Source organism: Papaver somniferum, chromosome 10 (assembly GCF_003573695.1).
Source record: "Papaver somniferum cultivar HN1 chromosome 10, ASM357369v1, whole genome shotgun sequence".
Lineage (NCBI taxonomy): Eukaryota > Viridiplantae > Streptophyta > Magnoliopsida > Ranunculales > Papaveraceae > Papaver > Papaver somniferum.
The window spans coordinates 13802624-13816509 of NC_039367.1; the positions used below are offsets into that span (position 1 = coordinate 13802624).

Consider the following 13886-nt stretch of genomic DNA (forward strand, 5'->3'; position numbering starts at 1 on the left):
CTGATTATGTCTCAAGCTGTCTTCTGTAATCCACCATTTGATCCAATCAATAATGGAATTGTGATTATTTTGGGGTAAGATGTTATGAAGGGAGAGACCAAACCAGACGGCTCTTGTAAATGGACACCCACAGAAGAGATGGGTTTCCATTTCCAGCATTTGGTTGTTACATAAATGGCAAAACGGATTGATTTCCTTGTTGTGAGCACCTAGTCTCGCCGAAGTTGGTAGCACTTTTTGAGCTAGTTTCCAGATTAACAGTCTGATCCTTGGTATAACTTGAATACTCCGAATCTTGTTCCATGGGAAATCAATTGGAATAGTATCATCTATATCTTGTTTGTCTAAATAAGTGTAGACGTTTTTGGCTGAAAATTTTCCCGAATGATGATGTCTCCATCTGATCACGTCTTGTTCATGGTTTCTTGGATTTAAAGCTTGAATTTTTTCCTTGTCCGCTGGGTCAAATAATTTGTTTAGCTTTTCCTGATCCTATTTATTTTGTTCCGTTATTAGTTCTTGAACCCTTGTTGGCGCCTGATCTTGAGAGTTTGGAATTCTTTGGATTCTATCCATATTTGGAATCCATCTTTCTTCCCATATTTTCACCGAGGCTCCATTTTTGACTTGCCAAATAAAGTTGCCTTTTATTATCTCCAAACCCTTTTTATGCTTGTCCAAATCCACGAAAGATTAGAAATTTTGGACTTTTCAAGAGGGTGTGAGTTTGGGAAATATTTAGCTTTCAAGAGTTTGACCCATAATTGATTGTGTTCTGTTACCAGCCTGCTTGCAAGTTTAGTGAGAAGATCCAAGTTGAATTGATGAGATTTTTTATTCCCAACCCCCCTTGAGAAATTGGTTTGCATATACTTAACTTGGAGCTTCTCCAATGGAATGTATACGAAGATAAATGTTTAAGACAACATAAGATAGACATTCATTTCTCTTAAAATTCTTCTCCAACCCGAACTTCTTAAATCGATGTGAAGATGACATGGTTTAATTTTTATTAGACAATGTCAAGGTGAATGTCTACTTTTAGACAATCACCTTGACAATGTCAAGCTATCCTAGTAAGATTTTCCTCACCTAAATTAATTCTAATATATTAAATAACCAATTTTAGTCAAATAAAATCCAAGGATATAAATTTTTTTTTCCGGGCTTAATGTTCTTAATTTGGTGTGTTTAGAAAATAACTCCCCGACATTTTGTTAATAAAATAAAAAAAAATCTAAAAATTATTAAAAAAGAAATTTACATTCAGTCAATAAGAAACCACAAACAACACAATTGGAGATGAACTATTTTTCCTCACTAAACCTAAGGAAAAATTGGAATGAGGATGTCTTGTTTGTGTTACGACCTAGGAAACACACACAACTACCATTGGAGAAGCTCTAGTTCCAATGTTTTCAAAAGAAACCTATTATAGGGGTTGTTGAATCCATTAGAGGGAATTCACCATGATACTAATGTCTAGTTAGTTGGTTAGGGGGTGTCCTAAAAATATAGTCAGTGTCTAAGTTACCCTTTCATAATTTATTTATTTTTCAAAATCAATTATCACTAAAAACCCTTCCATCAATCAAACCTAAAAAAGAAAAACAAATTCAATTCTCTAATTCTAATCAAAGACCCAAAATCAATCTATTGCAAATGAGATCGAAATATGTTATTTTTTCTCAATCAAGATCGAAAAAAATTGATTTTAGAACCAGTTACGGTAAACTTTTTGGTCTTCATAAGCCAACCGTAACTCGTTACAGTTTGACTTAGTGAGTTACGGTTGGTTTCGAAAAACCAAAAGTATGAGTTACGGATGGCTTTTTGGTTTTCAGAAGCCAATCGTAACTCGTTACAGTTGGTTTAAGTGAGGTACGGTGGCTTCGAAAAATCAAAAATATGAGTTACCGATGGATTTAATGAGTTATGGTTGGTTTCGAAAAACCAAAGACTTGAATTACGGTTGGGTATAATGAGTTACTGTTGGTTTCGGTGAATTACGGTTAGCTTTAGTTAGTTACGGTCGGCTTCGAAAAAAGAAAAAAAAATATTATACAACATACAAAATCTCCTCGATGGTCAATCAAGGTAAACAGGGTCCTCCAGAGGGACCTCCTCAACATCACCTGTAGGAAAAGGCTCTAAAAAGGGCTTCAATCGATGACCGTTAACCTTCTAAGAACTACTACCATCTGGTGTCTCAATCTCAACAACGCCATGAGGAAAAACAGTACGGACCACAAAAGGACCGGTCCACTGAGAGCGCAACTTCCCGGGGAATAGATGCAAACGAGTGTCATACATAAGAACTTTTTTGACCTGGAGAAAATGAATTTCGTAAAATATTCCTATCATGCACAAGTTTCATTTTGTTCTTATACTTCTTAGCACTATCGTATGCATCTCTACGAATCTCGTCCAACTCATTGAGCTGGAGCTTCCTTTGAGATCCTGCCTTGTCAAGTGAAAATTTAAGTTCTTAATAGCCCAATAGGCTCGATGCTCTAACTCAACAGGCAGGTGACATGCATTGCCAAACACTAAACGATAAGGTGACATTCCAATGGGTGTCTTAAACGTAGTACGGTAAGCCCATAAGGCATCAGTAAGCCTCGACGACCAGTATTTCCTATTTGGATTAACTGTTTTCTCTAGAATACGTTTAATTTCCCTATTGGAAACCTCTACCTGACCACTAGTCTGAGGGTGATATGGGGTTGCTACTTTATGGGTAATACCGTATTGTTTCATTAAAAGAGAAAACGGTCTATTACAAAAGAGTGAACCTCCATCATTAATTATAGCTCGCGGCGTACCAAAACGTATAAGTATATTCTCTTTCAAAAACTGGACTACGACCCTGTGGTCATTCGTTCTACACGGAACCGCCTCAACCCACTTAGACACATAGTCTACAGCGACAAGTATGTAAAGATAACCAAACGAAATAGGAAATGGACCCATAAAATCAATGCCCCACACATCAAAGACCTCAATCACTAAAATAGGGTTCAAAGGCATCATATTTCTACGGGAAATGGTTCCTAACTTCTGGAAACGCTCACAAGAAACACAATGACTATGGGAATCTTTAAACAACGAAGGCCAGTAAAATCCACACTGCAAAATCTTAGCAGCAGTCTTCTTAGCACTAAAATGACCCCCACATGCATGTTCATGACAAAAGGAGATAATACTAGACTGGTCACTCTCAGATACACATCTCCTAATAATCTGGTCCGGACAATACTTAAACAGATAAGGATCGTCCCAAAAGAAATGCTTAACCTCGGCTAAAAACCTAGAACGATCTTGCTTACCCCAATGTTGAGGGGTTCGACCAGTAACAAGATAATTCACTATATTTGCATACCAAGGTGATTGGGAAACAGAGAACAATTGTTCATCAGGAAAGCTATCCCTTATAGGAAGGGAATCACTAGGGGAACTAACAACTAGCCTAGACAAGTGATCTGCTACTACATTTTTGCACCCTTTTTGTCTCTAATGTCTGGGGAAAATTCCTGTAACAATAGGATCCATCTAATCAATCTAGGTTTGGTATCCTTCTTAGATAAAAGGTATTTCAGCATGATCTGTATAGATTATGATCTTAGAACCTAATAGGTAGGACCTAAACTTATCCAAGGCAAACACGATGGCTAAAAGTTCCTTCTCGGTAGTTGTGTAGTTCATTTGGGCATCATTCAGAGTTTTGCTAGCATAATAAATCACATGAAGTAATTTGTTTTCTCGTTGTCCTAAAACGACGCCTATAATCTGAAGAATCACACATAATCTCAAAGGGTAGGTTCCAGTTAGGTGCCTGGACTATCGGGGCAGTAGTGAGTAAAGTTTTAAGCTTCTCAAAAGCCTCTAAACAAGCATCATCAAAGACAAACTTAACATCTTTTGCAAGCAAATTGCAAAGAGGTCTAGAAATCAAGCTAAAATCCTTAATGAATCGACGGTAAAAACCTGCATGCCCTAGGAATGACCTAATATCTTTTACGGTTTTTGGGACCTGTAAAGTCTTAATAAGGTCAACTTTGGCTTTGTCTACCTCTATACCCTTTGAAGAGACGATGTGCCCTAATACAATTCCTGATTTAACCATGAAATGGCATTTTTCCCAATTAAGCACTAAATTTTTTTCCTTACACCTAGTCAACACTAATGTCAAATGATGCAAGCACTCATCGAAAGATGAACCAAACACTGAAAAATCATCCATAAAGACCTCTAAGAACCGTTCTACTACCATATCAGAAAATATGCTCATCATACAACGCTGAAAAGTTGCAGGGGCATTACATAGCCCGAAAGGCATGCGTCTATACGCAAAGGTACCAAAGGGACAGGTAAAAGTGGTTTTCTCTTGGTCTTCTGGGGCAATAACGATCTGATTATAACCGGAGTAGCCATCTAAGAAGCAATAGTGACTATGTCCAGCTAATCGCTCTAGCATTTGGTCGATAAAAGGAAGGGGAAAGTGATCCTTCCTTGTGACCTTGTTCAATTTCCTATAGTCAATACACACACGCCATCCCGTGGTCACTCGGGTTGGGATTAATTCATTATTATCATTCTGGACTACAGTGATACCTGATTTCTTGGGGACAACCTGAACAGGGCTGACCCACTTACTGTCTGAAATTGGGTAAATAATACCCGCATCTAACAACTTAAGCACCTCTTTTCGAACTACCTCTTTCATGTTAGGGTTCAGTCGACGTTGCATCTCCCTAGAAGGTTTGGAGTCTTCCTCTAAATGAATCTGATGCATACACACAGTAGGACTTATACCCTTAATGTCTGCTATAGTCCACCCTAAAGCTTCCTTATTGTCTTGAAGTACATTTACTAGCCTACTTTCCTGATCACTATCCAAATTGGAAGCTACAATCACAGGTAAAGTCTCAGATGGGCCTAAAAACACATACTTTAGAGTATCGGGTAGTGGTTTAAGGTCCAACTTTGGGGGCTCTTCTAAAGAAGGAATTAGGGTAGTCTCAGAAACTGGTAACGGTTCGAACCTAGCTTTCCATCTATCAGTGTCTAACACAGGGGTAGAATCTAATAGAGCATTCACCTGTTCAATAGTGCTATCGTCGTCAAAATCTAAACCAAAATGGGATAGACAACTTTCTAATGGGTCTTCAGACGATGTTTGGTAATGACTCCTGAACTAAGGCTTCTATCATGTTCACCTCCTCAACACATGTGTCATCTAGCTCATGAGGTTGCTTACTGACATTAAAAATGTTCATCTCCATAGTCATATTACCAAAAGATAAACTCATCACACCATTTCGACAGTTAATGATCGCATTAGACGTAGCTAAAAATGGGCGACCTAAAATCACAGGTATCTGGTTCTCTGGGTCAGGGACAGGTTGGGTATCTAGGACCACGAAATCCACTGGATAAATAAACTTGTCGACCTCAATAAGAACATCCTCGATAACACCTCGAGGGATTTTAACAGACCTATCAGCTAACTGCAGTGTCATCTGAGTAGGTTTCATTTCACCAAGTCCTAGCTGTAAGTATACATGGAATGGCAGTAAGTTCACACTGGCTCCTAAGTCAAGTAAAGCTTTTTCTACCCGGAAGTTACCTATTGTGCAAGCAATGGTAGGAGAACCTGGGTCTTTGTACTTTGGAGTTGTGGTGTTCTGAATGATTGAACTTACGTGACTAGCTAAAAAGGCTTTCTTATGGACGCTAAGTTTTCGCTTTCGCGTACACATATCCTTAAGGAACTTGGCATAAGCAGGAATTTGCCTAATTGCATCTAATAAGGGAAGGTTTATGGTAACTTGCTTAAAAACCTCCACTATGTCATTAAAGTTCGATTCCTTCTTTGTTGGTACTAATAGCTGAGGAAATGGGGCTCTAGGCCTAAAATCAGACCTTTCAGGAACCGAATTCACATCATCAGAAACTTTATCAGTCTCTTCAGCTACTGGTCCTGAGAGGTGAGATCCTGAGGGGTGAACTACAGTATGTTCACTATCGGGCATGGTTACCTTATTGTCTACAACTCTACCACTTCTAAGGGTTCTAACAGCATTCAATTGATTCGATGGTTTTGCACCTAATTCATGAACTCCTCTAGGGTTGGGTTGTGTTTGACTAGGAAACTTACCTTTTTCTCTCAAAGAATCACTTATCAGACCAACCTGGGTTTTTAACTCGGAAATAGCCTGACTATTTTCTTTTCCTATCCTGTTACTAGCTTGTATACTCTGTTCTACGGATAACTGGAATTTTGCAGTTTGCTGAGTTAACAAGGCGAGAGATTCCTCTAAACTTAGGATTTTCTTACCTGACTGATTCTGAAACTGAGCTAGTCCTGAAGGATTCTTAGTATAGCCAAAACCTGGGGGAGCATTAGAATTACTAAACTGGCCTTGACTTTGGCCCTAAGACCATGAAAGGTTCGGATGGTTTCTCCAACCAGGATTATAGGTTTCTGAATATGGGTCAATCTTTTGACGGTTATCAAATCTAGTGTTATTATAAAGAGCATTGGCCTGCTCTTCAATATTATGGCCTTCCCAAAAAGGCTCCACTCTACCACTAGTCTGGCACACTTCTAAAGCTTCTAACCTTTTTGTTATAACAACAATTTTGGCATCTGATTCATAGCCTCCTTCTACCCTATTAACGTTTCCTCTACTTAAAAGAATTGTTTTATGGGGTGCCCTACTATTTTCCCATTGCTGGGTTTTTTCGGCGATTTCGTTAAAAAATTCCATCGCCGCATCAACAGTTTGGTTTTCAAATCCACCAGTGCATAGAGACTCAACCATCGTCGTTGTGGAATAATCTAAACCCTCATAAAGGATCTGAACTAGCCTAACCTTTTCTAAACCATGATGAGGACACTGGGATAATAAATCATTGAACCTTTCCAAATACCTATATAAAGTTTCTCCCTCTTGTTGTGAAAATGTGCATATTTGCGTCCTAATAGACGATGTTTTGTGCCTAGGTAAAAACTTATTGAAAAAGGCAGATGTAAGTTGTTCATATGTCTCAATTGACTCGGAGTCCAAACTATACAGCCACGACTTGGCCTTATCTTTCAGGGAAAATGGGAATAACCTAAGTTTCAAAGCATCATCATCTAAGCCTCTAATTCTTAGAGTACTACAAATTTCCTCAAAATCCCTAACATGGTAATAAGGGTTTTCATTTTCTTTCCCTAAAAAGTTTGGGAGCATCTGTAAGGTCCCAGGTTTCAGTTCATAGGGTGCCTCCGTTTCAGCTAACTTAATACACGAAGGATGGGTAGTCCTAGTTGGATTCAACAAAGCTTTCAAAGTTTCCATTTCTGGCGCTATCGGAGCAGTAAGGATTCTCTCCTCAGTCAAAGAACGTTCAAAAACAGACTCTTCAAAAGCCGGACTTTCTAGATTAAGGTAATCGAGACGCTTCGAACTACTAGGTTTCTCTTTAACAAATCCACCTAGTACGTCTCTTTTACGTTCAGGCATACAATAAAATTTTCTAAATTGTAAGGGTAAGAAAACACAGATCAAGGCCGACTCAACCAAATCAAACCTATTGATTTCTAGCAAACAAAAAGCATGATGGCTCCACTTAGATTGTTTCTAGACCAGCTTCTAATTCTTCGAACAGGAATTCTTTATAATTTAAGAAAACCCCTCTGGAATCAATCTGAGTTAAAGTAAGTTGAATAGAGCCGAGGGAAGCTCGGTGGAGCTTTGATACCCAAGGCCTCACCGGTATTACAAGGCGGCGCAGTCACGCATTCAACTTACAGAAACCTTCAAGAACTTCGAAGTATGCTTAAAAGAGTAACCAATATTTTTCGAATGACTTTCCTGTTAAGCTCGTTACCCTATCGGTCTCGTTCTAGTCAAAATTTTAGGCTTAGGTTCGCGTATGTTACGTGTTCCTAAAGCGGGCAAGAAGAGAACAATGATGAAATCCGAACCCTTATCTTGTATGTCCAGGCCTTGCCCTTTACTAGAAAAATAAATGTCCGTATTCAGTCCTCAACATATATGCATACGAAGGAGTCCAGTAACTCGCTGACAGGGGATTCACGAGTGTTTAGAATCTTACCTCCCTTCCAGACGGAGGATGAATCGGTTGTAGGCGACTCGGGCCACTGACTCCGATGTCTAGTGTACGAACCCAAGGTGCAGAGACAATATCGTAATTGTCCTCCTTCTCTACAAACAGTTTATTTTTAAAGTACCCTTCCGTAGGTAATAAAAAAATAATGTCCCAAAGTCCAAAAGTCCAAAAGTCCAAAAAAATAAAGAAAAATTACAAAAATAATAAACCCTAATACAGTTTTTTTTTTAATAAAATAAACAAACCCTAAACTGAAATTGGGCTTCTAATTGTGCTTTGGGCTTAGTGGGTTTTTGTAACAATGAAATGGTTTTGGGCTCAGTGGGCTTTTGGATTGACTGTGAACTTATGGGCTTTTGGTCTTTTGATGTGAACTGGACTGGACCTTTGATTTTTGGAATGAACTGAGCCTTTAGATTAGCTAGGCTTCTGAGCTATGAACTAGATTACACTGGGCTTTTGTAAAACAAGGTAATGAATGCAGTAACAAGAACATGAGAAACAAATGAGAAGAAAGAGCAAATAGTGGCAGTGAAGCTGTGATATTTACAAAGCAATGAAGATGGTAGTGAAATAATGAGACAATGGATGATAAAACAAAAAACACAAGGAAACAGATACAAATACAAAACACAAAACAGGTGACAGAACAATGAAACTAAACAAGAACAATGGAACCAAGGCCTAAGCCAAGGGCAATGGCAGGGGAGAAAAATTACATATACAAAACAGAGAAACAACACAACTAGGTTATGAATCCACCTTGTGACCTAGCCAGATAGTGTAATTCTATGTTAAATCCCTGTCCCTAATGGAGCTAGGTGAAGGTTCAAGCCTGCCTATGTTCCAGGGCATACATAAATGGAATGGAAGGAGAAGAAGCTTGCTCAACTGTTTACTCCTAGCATTGACTGTCTTTTGACAGCACAATCAATCACAAGCACAGTTGAGCACTAAATTCCTCCATTACTCAATCAGCTCAATTTACAAGAATTATAACCTAGCATTCCACCACTAACAGTGACTTAAGGCAACATCTCAGCCTAGCTATACACAAATACATGTGAGCTCACATAACAGCGACAAAAACAAAACAATTACTAAACAGAGCATTGAACTGAGCATAAAACAAAAACATGAACTGAATTGAAACTAAATAAGAGCAACTGAACTGAAACTAAACAAGAGTAATGGAATAAACATAAAGATAGTTGCAAATTAAAAACTAACCCTTGAGACACTGGCTATTCCAGTGCTCTTGGGTGACACACTGGCTAATCCAGGCATAATTCATTACACACACCACAGTCCCCTTTTTATACCCAATTACATAATTAGGGTTTACACCCTTTTCACCCAAAAATTCCCAAAACAGTAGACATTAGGGTTCTACCTAATGTGACAGAAAATCACAGTTAGGTTCAATTACCTACCCTATATCACCCACTTTATCTTCTCCATGCTCTATCTCAACCTAATTAGGATTTATGTAAAAACCCCCAAATTGACAGAACTAGGGTTTGGTAAATTCTTACCCAAATTGACGCGATTACACTCTACTGACTTCGACCCATTCTTCTCCTTAGTCTCCTGCTCCTCTCCATGCCTCTGATTTCTTCTCTAGCCCTAGCTATTGTACCAATTTCTTTCCTAGGGTTTTCTGAGAAAGAAAAGAAAAGAAATTGGTAGGATAGATGGCTAGAAGATGGGGGGAATGATTATAGTGGAGTTGGTGGTGGTGTTTAGGTGGCTATAGAGTAGGTGGTGGCGATGGCAGTGGCAGGGTGATGGTGGTGGTTCTGCACAGGGTATGGTGGAGAGGAAGAAGGTGAAGGTCGATTGTTTTGGGAAGAAGGGGATGTTTGGTTAGGTCATAGGGTTCGGTCGCTATGGTGTGTAGCGGGAGCATCGAGTTCGATGTTTGGCGAATCTCGACCGTGGGATATGGAGATGAAAGATCAATCTGACGGTGAGATGAAGTGGATCCTGAAGCGACCGTTGGATTATACAATACAACAAAATTAACGACACCATATGGAGTTAGGTGTTGTAGTGTTAAGCGGAAGTATCGAGGTTTGATGCGCAGGCAAAGAAGCGATCGTTGGATTCAACTACAATCTAATCTGAAGGCTTGGAATTTAAGCGCTGTGGTGTTTTGCAGAGACTTCAGATTTTGATGCTCTACGAAGGAGCGACCGTAGGATTTCGATGTAGTCCCATCTAACGGCTGAGAATGGAGGCGGTTATGGATATATAAAATGGGTTTGGGTAAGGGTTTTGGGCCTTGGGTATGCCAAGCCCATATCTTCTTTAAGAACAATTCTTCCTTCTTGAGCCCATTCCTAGCTTTTTGGACGTGTGCTCCATTCTTTGCGGCTTCCTTGCGTAATTCTTCCTGGCTTTTCACTACTTTTCTGCTCTTTTCGCTCCGCGACTCATCCGAACTTCATTTATTACCTAAAAATGCAAGATTAAGTAAGAAAAATATTTATTCTTGAAAACAATGAAAATACAGAATATGGGATAAAATGTAGAATTAATGCACAAAGGATGAGTTAAATGCCAAGAAAAATATATAGAAATATGCACTTTTTAGCACTCATCAAAAACCACGGAGATACAACATCCTGTGCGTCCAAAATCGCCAACTCCAACTCCAACTCCAGTACCATATGCACGACTGCCACAATGATGAAACAACGTCCAAGATATTCCATGTCTGGATCGACGATAACTACATCAATGAGAGACGCTTTCAGAATTTCGTCTCCCGTAGAAGAAGTAGTTGTGTTACCAAAGGAGATTGCACCTGGGACTCAAGAGGAACTTCCCTACTCCTCAAAGACACGATCCAAAGATGATAATGGAAAAGGAGTATGACTGGGGACTGCTTAGCACTGCCCATCTCAAATATGGTGAATTTAGAGAGATGTAAGCACGCTATCATTATGATTCCAAGATGTCCAAAGACGAGGATATACTCAAGAGAACAGACGTAAAGAAGGCCTCATGAACCTAGCGTGACAACATCTATCAAGTCGAAATCTCAGTGGATACTCGTGGGAAGAGGACTGTCTCCCTCTTCTCTATTCCATGAAGAAATATCAAGAAAGCCATCGGTTCCAGCTTCTCCCTCTAATAACGAGATGATCTCTACTATTGTATGAAGAGTGCCAAGTTCGTGCAAGTTGCCACCACGCCTCTCCCTGCCAGTCTCTTCTGATCACAGTTGTTGCCAAGAACCTTTGTTGCTCGTCGATTGATACCATCCAGAGCTTCACCATATCAACAACCACTACGTATAAAGGTAATCTAAACTTCTGTATATTTTTACCCATGGAGAAGTAATATGACTACTAGTACGAAGGCTGGATGGCGATACCTTTATTATGGTAGATTCATCGGGCATACAAGATAGAGACACGTAGACCACGCTTGGGGACTGAGGCTCAGCATGAAATTCCTTCGCCGTCAGTCAAGAACTTCTTCAACACAAGAGAGATGGTCAAGAAGCATGTAATCCGCAAGGGGAAATCAAACTGAAGAAGAAGCCGCTTCAACGCGCTCTCCAACAGAAGCTTCTTCAACGCTCTCTCCAACAGAAGCTACTTCAAAGCTCTCTCCAACAGAAGTCGTTTCAGCTCTCTCTCCAGAAGAAGGCGTTTCAGCTCGCTCTCCAGAGGAAACAGAGGCCGGTAGATCAGGAAGCGGCTTCTCTAGTGGAAAGTTTATGCGAACTTTTGCACCTCTCGAAGAATCAATGGGCGGAGACATTTGCTGCAAACAACCAGATAGCCCTGGATGTGCACTTAACTCCTTTGTGTCCAGATGTCTCGAAAACGCCAGAGATATCTGTTAATAATGTCACATCTACAGAAGAAGACATGATGACGGAGAAAGGTCACAACCGAGCCCTACATGTGACTGCACGCATCAAGGATTCATAGTTCAAGAGGGCCCTCATCGACACGGGAGCGTCTTCGAATTTGATTACTCTTAAGACTCTCAGGACATCCAAGGTTTGCCCAGGAAAAATCATACGGAAGCCTACAATGATGACATACTTCGAAGGAAACTAGACCAACACGTACGGGTATGTCAATCTGAATTTATCTGTAGGGCCCGTCCAATCAAAGATGAAATTCGAAGTCATAGAAAAGGATCCAGACTACCATATGATACTTGGGAGACCGTGGCTTCATGACAATAGAATTTTCCCTTCGACGTATCACTAGTGCCTGAAGACTATGCTGAATTGGGAACTCATTCGTATCCCTGCATCGTTGTCTCCTTATGCACCGATATATGGAGTGGAATTGTTTAAACCAAGAGAAGCTCCGCGGGAAGAATCAGACAAAGTTCATTGCATCCCACTCCCCACGTGGGCGTCAATTCAGGAGGAGGACCAACTCGCATCATTGAGGGCTAAGACCCACGATGCATCTTGGCAGACAAGGCGTTCTTCTTCATCCGGTAAAGCCGTGACCCACGTTCACATTTACAGAAGAATACATGATGGTAGAGGAAGGTCACAACCGGGCCCTACATGTGACTGCACGCATCAAGGATTCAGAGTTCAAGAGGGCCCTCATCGACACAGGAGCGTCTTCGAATGTGATTACTCTCAAGACTCTCAGGACAGCCAAGGTTCGCCCAGGAAAAATCATACGGAAGACTATCACGATGAAAGACTTCGAAGGAAACCAGACCAACACGTACGGGTATGTCAATCTGAATTTATCTTCATGGCCCGTTGTTTGAGGGTGAAAACAGTTTCTGCTGGTTTTGATAATTTCGTGTGATGTGGGTGAGAAACAAATCTAAACCCTAAACAATGTACTGCAAGGGAGTACTTTAGATTCGAGAGATAAATCTGTACAAGTCCGGCCTAAACCAAGAAATGGCCGTTCCAGACTTGCTTCGGTCACAAAGTGGAGGAGAAGGGTTGGTTTTGGGGAAGGAGGCGAATAGAGTGTTGAGACCATAATAGTTGATTCTGGAAGAGTAGTTGTTTTGTGACTTGTATCAGAAAGTGGGAAGCTAACAGATGGGAAAGCTCTCAAACGTTTTCTGAATGTTGTATGCTCCTCAACAGAACTTGTTGTTCGGTGGAAATAGGTAATGTCTATTTATACAAGTCGAAGTGAAATGTACTCTGGTCTCATTAAGAAACGGAAAACGGGTGAGTAAATGGGAGGAGGTGGTAACCGGTAACGCTTGGAATTGATGTTCCATAAAAGAAAGCGTTTCACCATTACTCCATGTATTTACTAACCGTCTCATCCTTATGACACTTTCTTATAACGAGCGTAGTGTACGCCGCACGCTGTAAACCGCCAAACCAATACCCAATGAGCATCCCCCAGTTTGTGACATGTGTTTATGTCTCGAGTGTTTTCGTGGAAAATATGTAGCATGTTGTTGTTGTCTGGCAAGTTGAGCTTGGGAGACTTGCCGGCTCGGTGGTGACCTTCAACGGTCGAGATTTTTCATCTTAAGAGGAAGGTAGCCGTTGATTATTACAACCTTTCGTTTGGTAGCCAGTGGCATGAAAGTATGATCAGTATGGCTTTAATATGGCCCATTTTAGGCGCGGCCAAAAGTTAGGGTTTTGGCTTTGTTTAGGCGCAACCAAACTAGGGCCAAAGGTTTCCATGTGTTAGCTGGTAACCTTGGACGTCTAAGATCTGCATCTTAGATGAAAAAGTGGCTGTTGATTGTTGCAGACCTTCGTTTTGGTAGCCGCATAGGGAAGGCCGACA

At 40.4% G+C, this 13886-nt stretch overlaps 1 pseudogene; it reads left to right on the forward strand.

The window, feature by feature from the left end:
- Positions 1 to 6885: 6885 nt before the first annotated feature.
- Positions 6886 to 6985, forward strand: LOC113319935 (annotated as a pseudogene).
- The last annotated feature ends 6901 nt before the right edge of the window (positions 6986 to 13886 follow it).